An 11408-nucleotide genomic window follows, 5' to 3' on the forward strand; every position below is an offset into this window, starting at 1 on the left:
CCGACCGAGACTCGAACTCGGGACCTTTGCCTTTCGCGGGCAAGTGCTCTACCATCTGAGCTACCGAAGCACGACTCACGCCCGATACTCACAGCTTTACATCTGCCAGTATCCGTCTCCTACCTTCCAAACTTTACAGAAGCTCTCCTGGTTCGCAGGAGAGATGACACTAATGGTACATAACTCAGATATCAGAATACATACAGGATATATAGACAAAATATAAATAGGTGGTGTGTGATGAGAGATGACAGTTTTGGTACATATTATACATAGCAGAGCACATATAAGAGATACGGTCAGAATATGAATAACATACAATAATTAAATTATCTTACTAAGTAGAAATACCTACAAGTGAATAAACAGTTTATTACAAATAATTAAAATTTTGTGTTACACACTTCACATATCAGTATACTAATATGAGATACAGACAGAATATAAATAAGAGAGAATGATTAAATTGTCTTACTAAGTAGAGATAACTACAAGTGAATAAACAGCTTCTTCCAAGTAATTAAAATTTTGTTTCAAGAAATTCATGTATGGAATAGAAACAATGATTTAGTAGTAATTGCTTTAATTTAATTCTCATTATTTTTGGGTTTTTGCTTGCTTTTATGTCTGTTGGGAGGTGGTAGTATATTTTAATGCCCGTACACTTAACCCCATTTGTATATAATTTTGAGTTGTGAGCAGTAATTTGTAATTGGGTTTGGTTTCTGGTGTCGTGTGTGGTGGCCTGCATTTCTGTGGAGGTATTCAAAGTGCTGTACTGTAAAACAAGCTAGTTCCATTATATAGAGGCATAGCAGTGACAGGGTTTTTAACTGTTGAAACAGGGGTCTACAGTGTTCAGTTCTTTTTTTACATTTCATTATTCTTACCACTTGTATTTGTAACTTGAAAATGATGAGAGAATAAGAGGTATTTCACCAGAAGTTTAGACCATACCTCAAGACAGACTCAAACAGGGCATGGTAGACCAGCTTCAAGGTGTCTACACTGGCTATGTCTTTTAATGCTCTTAATAGATAACAGGTTTTATTAAGCTTTTGTGACAGTGTCTCAATATGTGGTTTCCAGTTTAGAGTGTTACTCTTAGTAAGTCCAAGAAATTTGGTGTCCTGCCTGCTTGTAATGTGATCTTTGCCAATAACTATAACTGCACTGAAGGGGGTAAGATTTTGTATAGTATGGAAGTTCATACTTACAGTTTTTTAAAGTATTTATGAGTAATCTGTTTGCTTCAAACCAAGATTGTAATTGACAATTAGTTGCGTTGACTGCATCTTGTAGTGTGTAACTTCTACTGTCTATCAGGGTATCTGTGTCGTCGACATAAAGAAAGGAGCTGGCATTTGGTATGTGTTCTGGGATATCATTAATGAACAATATGAAAAGAACAGAGCCCTGAGGGACGCCATTTTTTGTATGTAGTGTATCTGACCTGCAGTGCCTGGATGTCTTTGATTTTCTTATTTCTACATACTGCTTTCTTTCACTAAGGTAGCTATGGAACCAATTGTGGGCTACACTTCTAATCCAATACTTCTGGAGTTTCATAAGAAGCAACTTGTGGTCGACCATGTCAAATGCCTTGGACTGATCAAGAAATGTACCAACAGCAGGTTCTTTATGCTCAACAAAACATGAGCACTTTTCTAGAAATGCATACAAAGCATGTGTGGTGGACATATTTTTTTCCGAAATCCATATTGGGATGTTGTGATTATGTTGTTAGAATTTAAAAATATTTCTAACCTATATTTTTGAGAAGGCTGATAGAATACCAATTGGCCTATAATTTGCTATGTCTGTTTTCTCTCCCTTCTTGTAGAGAGTTATAATTTTAGCAAGTTTTAGCTGGTTTGGAAATGTTCCCTCTAGAAATGAGCTATTTATGATATGTAATTTGAACACTTGTGAAGTAAGAAGCAGGGTATCATATCATGCCCTGCAGAATAAATCTTTTTAACTCTTGTTTTAATAATATCTTCAATTTCATATGTTGTTGTAGGAGATAGGAAAATGAAATTCAAGGGGTATTGTTTTTGAGAAGAGAGTGTACAGTGTTTGGAGAGTTAGTCAGGAGATTTGTGGGAAGAGAGAGCACAGTATTAGAAGAGTTGGTTAGGAGATTTGTGGAAATTTCTGAAAAATAGCTGTTGAATTTATTGGTAATTTTATGTGCATTTTCAGTATTTTGTCCTTCTACAATTAGTTTGTTTTTATCCTCTATCCTTAACTTTTTACCAGTCTGTTCATTTACTATACCACAGACGGTCTTACATTTGTTGGAAGAGTACATAATTGTCTTATCATTATGGGCTTTTTTGGTTCCTTTGATAACTCTCCTGTATGTGGTTTTGTAATTTTTACAGTATACCTTGAACTCTTTGCATTTGCCACTGTCCAGTTTGCTAAGTCTGTGCAGCAGCTTCATCTTTTCTGCTGAAGTCTTAATACCTTTTGTGACCCAAGCATTCTGTTCTTTGTTAGTGGTAGCCTTTGTTTTCCATGGGAAATGGCAATTAAAGTAAGATTCAAAAATGTGCAGAAAATTGTCATATTTTTCATTTGTAGTTGACGAAGTAAATACATTTTGCCATTCTTCTTTCTTTAACCTAAGTAAAAAGTTATTTATGTTAATGTCACTATAACGTCTACACTTAATAACTGTTTTTCCTGTTGGGAGTACATTGAGTGGTGGATTAAAATGTGGTGTTAGTGCACTGTAGTCTGAAAAACCAACATCTATAATTTTTACAGTGCCACTAGTGTTAGTAGCAACCTGATCAAGACAGCTGTTTAATCTCATTGGACATATAACTTTCATATTTAACTTGAATGACACCATTAAATCTACTAATTGCAACTTTCGAGCAGATTCTTCGAGGAAATCAATGTTGAGATCACCACATATTATTATATTTTTTGAGTTATTGTGACATGCTTTTTCTAGCAGTAGTGAAAAGTTTCTGAGAAAGATAGAAAAATTACCACTAGGTGATCTATATTCACAGATTATATACATATTCAGGTCAGCAAGTACTACCTCAGCTATTTCAATGTCTTTGTCTTTGAGTAATACACTTCACAGGGATGGAAAGGTTCACAACTAATGCTATTTCTTATGTAGATTCAAGTTCCACCACCTTTGTCATTTTTCCTAGAATATTGGAGACTAATCTAAAGTTTTGAAAATACCGATAAGGTAATTCTGGCTCTTTTAGCCAGTGTTCACTAATACACAGTAAGTGTATGTATGCCTGACAAAATGTTAACATCACTCGTAAGAATTGCAAGCTCACTTACTTTATTTCTCAACCCATGTACAATATTGTAGAAGACTGAAGTTATGTGTAAAGTGTCCTGGAAGTTACTAAGTATTTTCATTCTCAAATACTGGATGCATATAGTCTGGGTAATATGCGTGCTGTAAGCTATGTTGCCTCAAAATTACACAGATTCTAACTGTAGTACATGCTTTACTGTGTTGCAGCCTTAACATAAGATTATGCATATTAACGAGCAGGTTTTTGACAGCATTTACAATTTTTAATTTCCGTCAAAAATTGCACTCTAAAGCAAACAATAAGAAACTGACGCACCGCAAAGGACTTATCCGAATGGGACAGAAGTCGGTAGATAGGATGTACATGTATGGACAAAGAAGTGATTACAATTTGAGAAAAACTGGATGATTTATTGAAGATAATTGAGCAAGTCAGTAACGCATTGGTCCACCTCTGACCACTATGCAAGCAGTTATTTGGCTTGGAATTCGTTGATAGAGTTCCTGGATATCGATGTGCAGGATATTGTGCCAAATTCTGTTCAACTTGCACAGTAGATAGTCAAAATCCCACGATGGTCGGAGAGCCGTGCCCATTACGCTTCAAACATTCCCATTTGGGGAGACATCCAGCCACCTTGCGAGCCAAGATAGGGTTTGGCAAGAACATAAATTAGATCATCTTTACAACTATTCTGAAATTCTTCTACACTGTAGAAAGTATTTTTCTTCATCCACACTTTGGTTTTAGTTTTGAAAATATCCATTGAAACCAATTGAGCCTGTATAGATAAAGTGTCTAGGGTGCCATTTCTCTTCATAGGAGGACTATGTTGTTTGTCACTCGCAAAACCTTTAGAGCACAGCTGCAATTTGACCATATTCTACACCCTGTCTTGTTGCCTTTCCTGGGTTTACATTTCAGCGCGCTAATGCCTGCCCGCAGATGGCGAGAGTTTCTACTGCTTGTCTTCACGCTTGCTAAACCCCACTTTGGCCACCAACATCGTTGGATCTCTCCCAATTGAGAACGTTTGGAACCTTATAGGCAGGGTCCTCCAACCATCTCGGGGATTTTGGTGATCTAATGCGCCAGTTGGACAGAATTTGGCACAATATCCCTCAGGAGTATATCCGAGAACTCTATCAAGCTGAATAAGGACCAGAGATTGACCAATGCACTGTTGATGTGCTCAATTTCTGAAACTGTTTCAATTGAATGAATCATCTAATTTTTTTGAAATTGTAATCAATTCTTTGTCTGTACATGTACATTACATCTACCGTTTTTCGTCCCATATGTCTAATTCCTTCGTTTTGCGTCTTTTTTTGTCTTAGAGTGGATATGAAATGGTGAAAACTAAACTTTTGTTGGCCCTGGAAGCCGGTAGATAGGCGACCGACAACTGAGACTGTGCTCCACGAACCAGGTCACTGGCTTGCCATTTGGTGATATATATTTCTCCTCGATGGCCTCCCATAGCTCAGGTGTAGTGTCCAGTATTTGTTCATCTGGTCTGATAGGCGAGTGTCACCCCCCAGTAGAAGAGTCAACAACCCTTTTTTAATTTTCGCTGTAATTATGTGCCATCGGGTTGAGACATCGGAATGGAAACAAATATGTTTGGGCCATCAACTCGCCAATCCACAATCGGACATCACGGGTTGGTATTGTATTGCGTTTCCACTTCTCTTATACACGCTTACAGTGTAGTCTTGATTCTCCTTTTCCTTACAGCGTCATCTGATGGCAGCCCAACATTGCATCAGGAGAATTACAAAGTTTAGCACTCTAAATTGACGTCCTACAGGCTCATAGTAATTCAGACCTCAATTTCTTACAAACACTTGAGTAGCACATTGTCCTATGGTACCATATATACTGAAGTGCCAAAGAAACTGGTATAGGCATGCGCATTCAAATACAGACATCTAAACAGGCAGAATACGGTGGAGCGGTCAGCAACGCCTATATAAGACAACAAGTGCCTGGCGTAGTTGTTAAATTGGTTACTGTTGCTCCAGGGCAGGTTATCAAGATTTAAGTGAGTTTGAATGTGGTATTATAGTCGGCGCACGAGCGATGCGACACAGTATCTCTGAGGTACAGATGAAGGGAGGATTTTCCCATATGACCATTTCACAAGTGTACCGTGAATATCAGGAATCCGTTAAAACATCAAATCTCTAATGTGGCTGTAGACAGAAAAAGATTCTGCTAGAATGGGACCATCAACGACTGAAGAGAATCGTTCAATGTGGCAGAACTGCAACCTTTCTACAATTTGTTGCAGATTTCAGTGCTGGACCATCAAGAAGTGTCAGCTTGTGAACTATTCAACGAAACACGATCGATATGGGCCTTCGGAGCTGAAGGCCCACTCGTGTACCGTTGATGACTGCACGACACAAAGCTTTTCATCTCGCCTGGGACCATCAACACTGACAATGGACTATTGAAGACTGGAAACATATTGCCTGATCAGACAAGGCTCGTTTCAAATTGTATCAAGTGGATGGACATGTTTGGGTATGGAGACAACCTCTTGAACCCATCAGCCCTACATGTCAGCAGAGCCGTTCAAGGTTCTGTAATGGTGTGAGGCGTGTGCAGTTTGAGTGATATGGGAACCCTGATACATCTCACTACAACTCTGACAGGTGGCACGTACATAAGCATCCTGTCTGATCACCTGCATCCATCTATGTCCATTTTGCAATCTGACTGACTTGAGCAATTCCATCAGGACAATGCGACACTTTACACGTCCAGAATTGCCACAGCTCCAGGAAAGCTCTTTGGAGTTTAAACACCTCCTCTGGCCACCAAGCTCCCAAAACATGAACATTATTTAGCATATCTAGGATGCCTTGCAATGTGCCGTTCAGAAGAGATCTTCACCCCTCGTACTCTTACAGATTTATGAACAGCAGCCCTGTAGGATTAATAGGGTCAATTCCCTCCAGCACTACTTCAGATATTAGTCGAGTACATGCCACGTGATGTTGCCGCACTTCTGCATGCTCACGTTGAAAGGAGTACACTAGGGCACATTTGTATGTGGCACCTGTATATGATTTTATAAACGATTTTATAAATGATTTTATAAATGATTTTATATCGCAGACCCAGAGACACTACTTCTGGTCTGAGATTATTAGACTGGGTGTCCCACTCAAAACCTCCCTGATTTCAAGGACCCAGGAGAGGAAAACCACAGTAGATACGACGATAAAAAATGCACCACACAGTAGAGCGCCTCAAAGAATTTATATTCTCGCGTCAGAAGTGCCCAGTATCGTCGCTAGAATTGAAGTGGAATCGGCGACTTAACAGAAGTGTGCGCAACAAGTAGTGTGGTTTACAGAAACTATATTGCCGATTACTGTGCAAAGAAATATCGTCGTGTGTATGATGTGAAAACAATTAAGGAATAGCATAGGAAGTTTCTGGCACAGGAAGTATTCTGAAACATTCTGGCGGTGCACGTTATGGAGTTTCAGATGAGACAGTGGAGGACATCAGACAAACGTTTCTCAGAAGCCCACGTAAGTCAATTCGTCAAGCATCTAGGCGACTTGTACCTCAATCACCATCGCGTCGTGTAGCTCACCAGTGTCGTCATATGTGCGCAAATTCTGCAACATCTGACGCCAAACTACAAACCGTGCTGACAACAATTTACTGTGGATATACTGCAGCTTATTGATATGGATGTCAGCTCCCTGGAAAGATGTTTATTCTCAGATGAGGCAACCTTTCATCTATCAGGAAGGATTAATAGGCATAATGTTTGGATTTGGGGTTCGCAAAATCCGCACGTTGTCATTGAACATGTTGGTGATGGCCCTTTACTAAACTTCTGGTGTGGACTAAAGCATGACAGGATTGTTGGACCGTTCTTCTTTGCAGAACAGACAGTGAATGGGTCAGTGTATTTGGATATGTTGGAGCAGTTTGTGTACCCTCAGATACAAGACTTGCAACGCAACATCATTTTTCAGCAAGATAGAGATCCGCCGCATTGGTCAACGGCTGTTCGCAACTTCCTGGATAGGAAATTTCCCAGTCGTTGGATCAGATGTGGAGGACCCTTTGCCTGGCCACCACGTTCACCCGACATTACGCCGCTTGATTTCTTCATGTAGGGATTCGTGAAGGACCATGTGTTAGCGACCAAAGTGGACAATATCTCTACGTTGCCACATCATATCACCAATGCGATTGCAACAATAACAGAGGAAGTGTTACAAAAAATTTCGCAAGAAATTGAATATAGGCTCGATTTTCTTCATGCTACAAATAGTTCACATGCAGGGGTGTATTGATGATAAATAAATAAATAAATTCTTTGAGATGCTCTACAATGTGGTGCATTTTTCACTGTCATATCTACTGTGTGTGTGGTTTTTTCTTTTTTTTCCCCTGGTTCTTTGAAATCAGGGAGGTTTGAGTGGGACACCCTGCAGTGTTGGAGCAAGAGAGAGCTGGCGCTCAGTTGTAGGGAGCTGTCTGTGAGGGGATAGACGATGGATTAGACAGTTTTTGTGGTGTGCTGTGTGAAGCCACCATGTGGTAGATTAATTTAGGTATGTTAGTATTGTTGAACATGGAAGCAGAAGTCTTCATGTAAGCAAGGTAAAGATGTTAAATAATTATGATTTCTGTTTTTGCCAGTGCGTTAATATAGATGAGTTGGCTGATAATTTGTAATTGTTGAGTAACCCTAGAATGTACGTAAACCGTTTTGGTAAAAAGGCTAGTTAGATATTGCACTTTGTTATGTTTCTAAGATTTGTTCACAGAGCTATATTTGATGATTTGCATGTATGTTGGGTTAGTGAAGTTAGATAATACTCACTATTCAAATCTCATTGTTTGTGAATCTCTTGCGAGTAATGTAACTTCAATTGTCAGGTGTTTTTGAAAAGACAAAGTTAACTTGCAATATAATTTGCTCAAAATGTCAGTGTTATTCACCATAATCAGTACCACCTCCCTGTCCAGGTCATACATTTTTTTAAGGAAGATGGATTTTCTTAAATGTTCTCGTTTATCAGCCAAAAGAATTTCATGTACATTGCAGCATTGCACACAGCTGAGCCTGTAACTAGCTTTCATATTTTTTGTGAGAGACCTGAACATATCCCGTTCCACCTTTGCTGCTTTAGAGGTCAGACAATTTAATTGTTACGTGCACTGGGACCAAGGATATCAGTTTTGAACAGGGCCAGATGTTTCAGTGCGTAAGGGGCCTGATGTATTGTGCAGTGACTATTTCTTTATTGGTATTGGGAGTTGCATTTCCCAATCAATTCGTATAAAGTTTTTGCTAGCAATAACAGAGAGTAAGTACACCGCTTGCACTTACAACAAGCTACACGATAATTCGAGTTCAGTACCCATTCCACAGATCAGACATTCATTCAACGTAATCTTAAAGCTTTTTAAAAAGGAACGTTACAGCGGGAGCCCTACACGATATTAGGCAGGTGTACCAGTTTCTTTGGCTTTTCATTGTATTAATATAAGTGTGTGCTGCAAGAGGGCGCAAATGAGCAAAAGCTCTAAAATAATGGGTGTATGTCCCCCATTATACGCCGCTGCTTTGCCAGAACGAATATCTCACTCCGCAGCGGAGAGTGCGCCGTTTTGAACCTGAGGGCGAAGTAGCACCGACAGACTTCGGCAGAAGAAGGCCGATCTTTTCAGAACAGTACACTAGTACGTGCGCAGTCTCGGAGCAACCGATCCTCAACGCCTGAACGCACGGACTTCGGACGATGGTCAGTGGAATTAGTTTGTTTTCTTCGGTCGAAACGGCCGACGTTCGCCACGTAAGAGGAGGAGTGGGAGAAAAATTTTAAGTTTAGCACAACAAAGAAGGAGTTCGTGGCATCCTGAATATGTGAAAGATAATAACGAGGGTGTTCCTCGTAATAAATGGTCTGTAATAGCTACTTTATTGGAAACGGCTTCATAATTCAGTAATAATTAACTAAAAGTTATATTCCACAGATCATGTTCTGTGGCCGCCTAGCCATTTCAGTCTCGTGTCTGTACTTGATGCAGCATGACACGAACAACACAGGCAAAAATCGGTATTGAAAATTTTAGCTCTAGATTACGAACTGAAAAAATTTTGTGTTCAAGTGAGAAAGGTGGTGTACGTCAATCTCGATGCGTAAGTTTTAGTGGCTCTTTTTTTAGGTTGTGATAGGTGATAATTAGCTAGCTACAAATTATCATTGCTGCTTACTGGTGTTTTCATGCCAAAAAGGTGGTGTTTCTGCTACATGAGGTGGTTTGCAAATGCGGTGTATGTTTCTCCACTTTTCAGTGCTTCAGCTGCTCAGAGCATCTCATTGTAAAATTTGTGTTTGTCTTTCACACTTATACTCAATGACAGTCGTCGAGAGTTAATTGAAATGTTTTGCTGAATTTATTTGAAGTTGTGCGGAGTGTTTGTAATCCTGCTTTTCAAAGTGACTACGAATTATTTAGAGTTGTAATAGAACTTTCTCTTTTCACCTCATATATTCGTAATATTTGTCTGATTATTCCAATAACTGAGGAAAGAGCCTACAGTAGTCTCCACGTTTTTTTCGAGACAGATACAGGTTATCAATAAATTGTGCCTTCCTCGGCGCTGCCCAAAAGTGACAGAGGACCCGGGACGGCAGCGTGACTAACATAAGCCGTCGGCCGAAGTAGTCGGCAATGTTAGGGATTCAGATCCTGGTCCAGTAGACAGTTTCAGTGAGTTCTCACTGCTCTGTATTGCATTAAATTGGGTCATAAGCTCGTACTGTTTTCCGATTAGCCTAATACTCACAATAGATGCACATAACAGAGACTTTAGTCATTAGTAATAGACCGAGCGTGGTGGCTCAGTGGTTAGCACACTGGACTCACATTAGGGGGGACGACGGTTCAATCCGAGTTCGGCCATCCTGGTTTAGGTTTTCTGTGATTTACCTAAATCGCTTCGAGCAAATGCCGGAACAGTTCTTCTGAAAGGGCACGGCCGACTTCCTTCCCCATCCTTCCCTAATCCAATGAGACTGATGACCTCACAATTTGGTCTCCGCCCCCAAATTAACCCAACCCATTAATAATATATTCGCCTTCACCATTTACATCAGTCTGCCAACGCTGGGGTAATTTTTCGATTCCTGCGACTGTGGAAATCACTTGGCTTTCAGGCGAAAAACTCGTTGAGCCACTTTCGGAACGCATTTTCATGTGTAAAGGAACTTTCATGAAGGTTGTTCCATAGAGAGCGGAAAAGGTGAAAATCTGAGGGGGGCAAGATGAGGTGAATAACGTGGGCGCGAAATAAATTTCCAACCTAATTCCAGTATAGTTTTTTGTTTTGTTTTTCTTTTCAATCTAGTAGAATGCCGGCTGTGGTGAGTTTGCATCACTTCACGCAATCTTCCTGGTCGTTTTATTGGACTGCGTCTGCAAGACGTCTCAGTTGTTGACAATAAATGACAGCAGTGATGGTTACACCTCGGGGGGAAGGTAACGTAGTACACCAGACCTTGCTGTTCCAACAACCTTTATCTTTGTATGGGGAGTTGCCGCTTTGTTGGTGCTCAGCCATTCCTAGTTTTTCTCATGTTGTCATTAAGACACCGTTTCTCGTCGATGTTAACAATTGTTGTTGTCGTGCTCTTCAGTCTGGAGACTGGTTTGATGCGGCCCTCTATGCAGCTCTATCATGCGGAAGATTCTTCATCTCAAAGTGACTATTGCAACCTACATCCTTCTGAATCAGCCTAGTGTATCATCTCTTGGTCTCCCTCTACGATTTTTACCCTCCAATATTAAATTGGTGATCGCTTGATCCCTCAGAACATGTCCTATCAACCGACCACTTCTTCTAGTCAAGTTGTGCCACAAATTCCTCTTCTCCCCAATTCTATTCAGTACCTCCTCATTAGTTACGTGATCTACCCATCTAATGTTCAGTATTCTTCTGTAGCACCACATTTCGAAAGCTTCTATTCTCTTCTTGTCTAAACTATTTCTCGTCCATGTTTCACTTCCATACATGGACACACTCCATACAAACACTTTCAGAAACGACTTCCTGACATT

The sequence above is a fragment of the Schistocerca gregaria genome, chromosome 9 (genome assembly GCF_023897955.1).
Source record: "Schistocerca gregaria isolate iqSchGreg1 chromosome 9, iqSchGreg1.2, whole genome shotgun sequence".
Taxonomy (NCBI): Eukaryota; Metazoa; Arthropoda; class Insecta; order Orthoptera; family Acrididae; genus Schistocerca; species Schistocerca gregaria.